This window comes from Gavialis gangeticus, unplaced genomic scaffold, assembly GCF_001723915.1.
Source record: "Gavialis gangeticus isolate Ggan-Ray unplaced genomic scaffold, GavGan_comp1, whole genome shotgun sequence".
Classification (NCBI taxonomy): Eukaryota; Metazoa; Chordata; order Crocodylia; family Gavialidae; genus Gavialis; species Gavialis gangeticus.
Window position 1 is genome coordinate 15,474,519 of NW_017728998.1, and position 8,893 is coordinate 15,483,411.

The following is an 8,893-nucleotide window of genomic DNA, read 5'->3' on the forward strand; positions in this document are numbered from 1 at the left end:
ACCAAGGTCTAGCTTTTTCCAGAGCTGCTCAGAGCCTTAAATCATGCTCTTCTTCCATTCCTGCCACCCCTCAAAACAAAATGCCATCTAAATAAATATTAATACTGTCTCTAACATCCAGAATATTGTGCATTTTTTCAGATGCACAACAAAATCTAACAGCAATCTGTGGAAATTTTCTTTCAAAGGGCGCATTTAATATGAATTCTCATGTTTTTCTATTTTTCTAAAAACATTTGTCAGAATCCTGCTGTTACACATCAAGTGCAGAAACGTTTTCCAAGATCAGCCATCTCTCCCAAACTTTCAGCTACTTTACGTATGAGAAAATGTTCCTTATGAGAACAGCATTGGCTGTACCAAGTACTGTTTCATGCTGTGCACCCAACCTATTATGACATATATAATATTTCACAAAGGAAAAATTAAAACAAAGAAACTAGGCAGTTACAAAAACATAAGAGACGTGTCCTCTAGTTTTTCCTGGAATTTATGTGGATATTTTCTCCATTTTTTAGCTAAGTCAAGTGACAGGAATGCCAAAGCTTGATTGTTTCCATTAATTTATGGACATCTACCTTTTGGTTTGTGAACAAGGAAACTGCTAAGGTTATTATGGATAGATTTTTCTAGATCCATTTATACAAAGCCTGCATCATCCACAATTCATCCCAAAGTATACCAAGCTCATGTTCAAAATGCTTCCTAAGTGCAAATGTGTGACTGCAGTATTCATGACAAAAGTTTCTACGTTATTTAAGCTTATATTCTCCCTGATGTTGATCTCCCCAGTCACCAAAGCACTTCACTAATTAGGTCCCAAATGCTTATAGTAACCAAAATAACATAGCTATCTAAAGCATGGTTCATCATTTTTACAATACAAATCATGAACTACAGTGTTATATATCTGAATCTAAAGTATATAGTGAATATGAACAGGCATTAAAAACAAATACAAAACCCATATACAAGTCAAACACTAAATAGTTTTGGGGAAATACTAACCTTCTAATTTAATTTTCTGGTAACTTTTCAAAACAACCAAGCATTTTTAGCATTTTCATAGCATCAGCAAATTTATGAGTTTAAAATATAAGGGATTAAATTAACAAGCATACTTGTGAAGTCAATAAGCATTAGCCACACTTCACATGTTGAAAAACTGAGGGAAAATGTACTGACAAAAATCAAAACAAATAGCAGAACCAAAAACAGAGTCCTGATTTCAAACCTTTTCTTTTAAGCAATGATACAAAATTGTTATATCAGTGGGATCACAATACTGAATAGTTAATTTTGTTACAGCTCAGCTTGCATAGATTAGCTGATCTCATTTGTATTCTGATGTCTGGAGTAGATATACATTTCTCCAAAACTTCATATTTCCACAGCTCAGCATCTGGTTACTCAGTGAGAAAAATAAAGTGATGAAGGTTAGAACATCCCTAGGAGGATCAGCAACATCTGCTGAAATGAGATGGATATGTGGCCCAGGTGAGAATTCACAAGGTGCCCTATTATAAATAACAAGGCACCTTCCTAAGCTAATTATTTACACTGGCTTTTTTTCCCTGGTGATATTTTTTATGTATTATGGAGTGATATCTCATTGTACACAGAAAAAACAAAATCAAGGAAATAGCAGAGACCTTTAGAAAACAAGCAGGTAACTGAGGAAAATGGAAAAACTGTCTGAGTATATTTTGAGGAATGTTAAGAAGAGAGACTATAAACAATGAGAGATACTCGAATGCATCTCCAAGGACATATTTTTACAATAATGTGGGCCACACATAGACACTCACTGGGTTCTTCCAACTCAATGTTGGAAGAACCCAGGAACAACAGGGTTTAAATTGCTCCTGAAAGGTTTCTTCTGCGAGACTGACCATCTGCACATTATTCCCTGGCTTAACTCCTCCTGGTGACTGGAGTTCCTGCTGCGAGAAGCAGGCAGGGGCTTTGCCCCACTACTATCTCTTCTCAGCTCCCAGGCACTAGAAGCCAAGTGCAGGAAGTACAGACCCTGCTTACTTTCCACTTGCCCCAGCCTCCTGCTCAGCAGCGTGGGCAGTGAGTTGGGCTTGCAAGGCTGCTTTTGGCCCTGCCAGTTTCCCCTTGTCTTCCTGCACTACTGGGGGTGGGGGGGGGGGGGGAGACTGAAAAGCAGGTGTGGTCATAGTCAGGTTTGCAAGCCTCACTTTCAGCCATACAGACCTCCTCTTGTGCCCTCCACTCCCCACCTCCTCCCATATTACTCAGCTGAGGCAGTAACTTAAAAGCTGGAAGGGCTGGAAGCCAGGTGCAAGGTGGCTGTCCCCAAGCCGGGGTCCTAGCCCTTGATAGCTTTTCTTTGCCATGCAGCTAGTCTGGAACAGAGAAGGATGAGGTAGACCTCACATAGGTCTGGGTCAGCCTGAAGAAGTGTTGGATAAGGCAGGCTGCCATGTCCCTATGGCAAGTCTTCTGGACCCTTGTCATAGCAACTGAGTGCTCTCTTGCCTCCTCCCCCTCCCCTCTTACCACCTTCCTCTACTCCTTTGAGTCAGCTAGGGATGAAAGGAGAGGAGGGTATTGTGTTGGGGAGAACCAGGAAGGTTCTCAACATGAGAAAATTCTCCCTTCCTGCAAGTCAGCTAATGGGTGGGATGGGAATGGGGGTGTGGAGAGAGGGAGGGGAAAGCAGGGGTTGGGGGGGGCGCATTCTCCTGTGGGCATTCTCCTGTGGGGGAACCGGTCTGTGGCAACTACATCTTTTCAGCAGCTGCCAACTGCTACTTAGCTTGCACCCTTCACAGGCAGGGAAGAAGACAGACTGGATGCAATTAATGCACAGAAAGCTTACTGATCAGTAAAATCCTGTGCAGTAAGCTTTTTGTGAGAGCATGTCTACACATGCACTGGTCAGGAGTAAATTTGCTCCTGACAGGAGGAGTTCAGGGCAGAGATACCCCTGCCTTACTCTCCTGCCATATGGCAGCTAGGGGGAGCTCCAGGCTCCCCAGGTGCCAGCCCCAGGCTGGCAGAGCACAACATGGTCAGGCCTGGGCTGCAAGGGAAAAGCTATTTCACAGCCCCATGCCCTGGGGCTGGGAAAGTGTCCCCTCCCCGACGGCCATTTCCCAGGCTCTTCTGATCTGCTGATCATGGCAGAGGGCTGGAAAATTGTCCCCTTCCCCACAGATGTTTTCCATTCCTCTGCCCAAATCTGACAATTGGGGCAGGAAGCTGAGGAATAGCTGTAGGGCAGTGGACAATTTCCCAGGCCCCTGCCCTAATCAGCTGGTGGAACAGCTGGCAGTGAGCCCTTGCCTATGCAGGGAATTCTCACCCAGTTGGGGGCTCACAGCCAGCTTCCCCACCAGCCGGACAGCTCCCCACCAACCCCTGGCTGAGTGGGGAAGCAAGAACTCCTCAATCCTGAAGCTGCTCAGCTCCATGCTCCTGTGGGGAGCTGAAGTCCTGGCAACACTGGTAATGGGGTGGGGGTGCAGTGTGGGATCTGTTCCCCATGCTGATCATCTCTTGGCTTCTGGAGGAAGCCCTGAGCTGAGCAGCACCAGAACCGACATACCTGCTGGTGTGGCTGATCAGGAGCAAATTTCTTCCCAGTCAGAGTCTACACCAGCCATACTATGCAGTAACTACTGTGCAATTAGAGTAGTACCTGTATTTACAGCATGTCAAAACAGACTCGATTAAGTGAGTCTGCCAGAGAGTGGTAATTACTGTGCTCCACCAGACTCCAGCACCTTGTTTATCAGCGTCCCTCCATTGAAAAATAGCAGGGATCCCTGCCGCCATTCTTCACCATAGGAACACTAATACACAAGAACCGCTCCCACTTCTGAAACATATAAAAATGCCCTTAGTCTACGCACAGTAAAGCATCCCATGTAGACACACCCAATATCAATTATTAAGTTCCCAAAGGGCCCTCTAGTGCACCTCTGACTGGAAAGCTTGCCTGTTTGTCAAGAAACTTCTATGCAGCAATAGCTCCAGGGCTATTTTTCTACTAGAAGACATTTCTTTCAGTAGAAATGAACATCTGTACATAGCCATCATGTCTTTCCAGAAACCATACATTGAGGAAAGAGTTTTAAGCAATGTCATAATTTTTCATCATAATGAATGAGCAGAACGTTATTTATTATACAAGCTTCATTAGCTATTATCTGGACACTATAGCTGGCAGCCCTCAGGATGAAAGTGTTTTATGACAGTGATACAGTACTTTTACCATCTATATTACTGAATTCTGTCAGCAGAGATCAAGTTGGGTCCAGGTCTTAACAGGTTTAGTTTAGAGCCAGGTGTAACAACCATTTATTTAAACAGGGTGCACCCAAAGGGGTGGCAGAAGATCCACAGTCAAAAAGAATAAGGGATGAAAGGGTATTCCCTCACCAGACATAACCCTAGCCTTTAGTTCTGTTACCAATGTTTAAACAGAAAAGTTCTGGAAATCTTAGAAATGCTGGTTTCCATGCTAACACCATTATACACAGCACTGGCTTCCATGAAAACTGGGGCAGTGTTACTGAAATGATTCCTTGGAGGACACACCTCAACTTTAAATGGGCTCTCTCTGAGGAAAGCTTTGTATATACAGATAGCATATGTGAAACAATCTTATTGTCTCCAAACATAGACTACAAAGTGGAGCCCAGCTGTTCATTCATTTCAGACACAGCACTGATCTTAGTTTATGTAAGGTTATGTTTCCAAAGCAATTTCACAAGGAAAAGATCTAGGGACACTCACTCTAAAATCAAAAGTGGAAGTTCCATTCTGTGGGAATATGAACTATATTGCCAAGGAGTTCAAAGACCCCTTCAATCCATGTGAAATACATTTCAACGGCAAACTTCATTTCCGTAAGAAAGATCTGTTTTCAAGAAAATGCACGTGAAGCTGCATTCTCAAGATTGAAAGAATACATCTCTGGAAACTAAGTTATCAATTTGCACATGCTTTCTAGACTCTGGTACATGTGAGAATGGGGCTCAAACTTTTTGAAAATATGGGTATTAATTCCAGATTTCCAGGAATGCATGTACCATAGACTGATCTCCACATTGAAGGATATTATTGCAAGTACCAGGCTTTATCGTTGCTTCATTTCCTTTCACATTGACATGACTGCATCAGTTATTTGGCTTACCAGCCAGCTCTGAGTGACAGGATAAAAGACAAGTGAAGTTTTACTGAAGCAGTAAATATTCTATACAATATTGGAGTAAGAAACTAGTCACATCTGAGGAAAATTTACATTTATAGTAGATGTAAATGAACTGTCCAAGAAAATGAAAAATACAGATGTCTCCATAATTTACTAGCAGACCACCTTGAAAAGTTTTAGCATACCCTGAAGTGATTACCAAGATAGCCCTGCAGATGATAGGGGCTTTGCATTTGCTAGAGATATTGCTTTCTACCTAGATCAGGGTAAGAATAAATAATGTAATCTAAGAGGCCATTGTCATTATGTTAAAAATATGCAGAATAAGACAGAACTGACAAACTAGGAGAGGACAGCCTTATAAGAGGGAGAATATTAATTAATATCTAAATAGCAGGGTTGATTGCAAGAAAGATTATTGATTTAATTACTTACAATATGCGCTACTAGTTCCCCTACCTCCAAAAAGGAATAAAATTCTGAAGTGAAATATGTAATTAGAGAGATACCTGCTGATACTCCTCTCGTTGTTGCAGTCTCCATTAAATGAACTCCTTTTTTGAGATACTTGTAACTTTGTTAAAATGAAATTTATTCCAGGTAATACTTATGCCTATATGCTCTTAGTTCTGTGTGTGCAATTTCCACCGAAATCAATGGGCATGTGTGTGACAAAAGGAGTGTGCACAGTATGAAAGATCGCTGCATGAAAATCTCAGCCACAGAGCGAGCATATTTTTAAATATAGGGAAAAAAAGATAATTTTTGGATCAGCTTACTTTGATTTTAAGTTTAAAATTGTGCACCATGTTATCTATGATAGTCCCTCACAACAGGTTGGGTGACAATTAGCTTGTCTTGATTGTTTAGATTCACAAGAGTTATCTAAGACTTTACTGGTTTCAAATTTGGTCAAGCTACACTGCCCTGAACTTTGTTAATACACGGAAGAACAAAAAAAATTGATTAAAAACTGAATTAATGATCAAGCTTCACCGGACTTGGTTTAAAAAAAAAAAAATGCATGAAACCACAAGTCTTCTTGTCTTAACTTGAGAGGTTACATTTACCCATGATTTCTAAGGAAATGGGCAGGCATTGCTTTTCTAGTGAGTAATGCACTGCAAAAAGAGACAGTAAGGCCATTCAAGCCATTTGTCATGGAAAAACTCAGTGGTTCCATGACAAAAATGTTAGCTCTTTCCAACTGCAACTTCTTGGCAGCGCAGTAATTTCTAGTGCCATATGTAATGTGTGTACAGTTATGCAGCATGCCACAAGTCATGACTCAGTCCTCTAGTAACCCAGATTTTACAAACAGAAAAAACACTATAGCCAGAGTGAAGAGAAGACCCATCAGTCTCCCTGGAAGCAGAGACTGTAGGGTGGTGCCATGGGTAAGATCTGCACATGCTTAATGCAGTGACTAACTGCTATAAGTTCACAAAGTCCATAGCCGGGATAATAGGGAGCCCATACAGACTGCCGCCTGAAGTGGGGCCAGCATTACATTCTCTGCCCTGCTGCTGATCTCCCTGGGTTGTCGAAGCAGGTGAATCATGATGCCAATAGATGCCGTCTACCTAAGGACACTTCCTGAACTCCCAGTGTGGACTTTCCTATGACAAACTTGAGACCACATGTCCAGAGCCTCAATTATGTCCTCATGGCTGTACACAGGGCTATGCATCAGTACATGTAGGAGCTGAATGATCTCTTTGAGTAAATGGTATCAGGCTTTGACTGTGTGCCAGAACTGCAATAGTCTTCTAGCACTGCTGGATCAGGAACTGCAGGACATGCAAGCATTTAGCAGTGATACCAAGTGAACCAATGAGCATTTAGCAGTGTAAATTTAGGTGCACCATGGCTCTGTTCTCCCAACATGAGAGAGACGAGGGGGTCTTAGTTTCTAATGAGTGTGGCTGCCTGGGAAGCCAGCCCTTTCCTCTGTGCTCAGGTGTCCTGGGGAGCCTCCAGAGATGGGTGCTCTTGCAAGGCATACTAGGATCATTGCATGCCAGCCTCTTGGGTGTGGAATGCTGGCAATACATATTCTTGTCATACTCTGTGACACTCTAGTTGACTGGGTACTTGCATGGCAGTACACTTATTTCAAGTTACATTTTTGCAGCGAGGCAAAATTTCTCAGAAATCTTTAGTGCTTCAAATGAATGCCTGCCCATCCTCCAAGACACCCAATGCAAGAATTGTTGCAGACCGCTCTTGAGAAAGCATCACGTTGAAAGTTAGGACACTGGCATTTTAAAGAAGCAGGGAAATGATGGGCTCTGGACTTTATTAATTTTACTCTTGTATTATATTTTTTAAAATATAAAACAAAACATAATTTTATTACTCTAAAGTGTTAAGTCATCCTTCAAAGGTGCAAAGCTCTAGGAACCAAATATTTCTGTCACTTTAACCGCCATTTACCCCTTGGTTTTTGCTCATAATCATGCAATTCAGCTTTTGGTTTTCATCTTGACATGCAGTTTCAAAAAATTGCATACATATGGTAACTTACAGGGGGAAGAGAGAGAATCACCTTTGCTGGTTCCCAAGGGTGTGACCTATTCTCAATTTGGTGGGATGGGTAGGCAGGAGGGGGTGCTATGAAAGGGATGCCAGAATTTCGAGCGGATCCCTCTTTCCTCTACAGAGTTAGCCCAAGCCCAAAGTTTTTAACTATATACAGTTTTTATTTATAATATACATAATCATAAACCTAAAAATCATATACATATATTTACACAGTGAACATTAACCAATGAACAAGGTCAAACCCTAAATAACACTATTTACCCATCACAATACAACATTTCAATTACAAAATATAAGGCGTAAACAGGAACAATCTTAATAACATTTACTCCTTAATATAGTCCCTGACCCATGGCAAGGGACAGTCCTCCTTCCAATGGGGTCCCTTGGGGGGTGTCCAGGCAGCACCAGGGGCCCCTCTCCTTAGGGCCTTGCCTATGTGGAGGGGGGGGCTGCTCACCCAGCCCCTTCTCTGGGCTTGCCCACCCCAAACATCTATCTCCTGTGGGACCCAAGGGCCTAATGACTCACACACCCTCAGGCGGTAGTGGTCAGGGCACAGCTCGATGGGGTCTCCTCTGCTGAAGTGCCTCTCCAAGCCTCTTCTGTTCCCAATCCCCCAGCCCCCCCACGGCTGCCCTCCCACCCCAGCTCAGTACTTTTAAAAAAAAGTCCTGGTGACGTACCAGGTGCCAGTGGGCAGGGGGGGCAATCTCTGCTACCCCCACTGTCCCACACTGCATGGGACAGTGTGCAGTGTGGGACAGTGCATAAGACCCCCTCCCCTGCTCCCTCAGTCCCCCCAAGGGTGCCCCACCCAAGCCAGCTCCAGCCCTTTAAGAAAAAAAAACCAAGAAGAGCCCCAGGACTCACCACTCCTGAAGTGGCCTTGGGGCATCGGGGGATCATGCAAAGCCCCCCACATGGCAGTGGAGATTGCCCTCCGCTGGCAGAAGCAGCGAGTCTGGAGTTTTTGGTTTTGTTTTTTTTTCCCTTAAAGGGCTGGAGCTGTCCTTGGGCGGGGCATCTATGGAGGGGGCTGGGAGGCTCATGCAGAGCCCCCCCATGCAGCATGGGGCAGTGGTGAGGCAGCAGGGATCATCCCCCCAACCTGGCAGTGCCCGCCGAGTCTGGGCTTTTTTTTTTTTTTTTTTTTTAAAA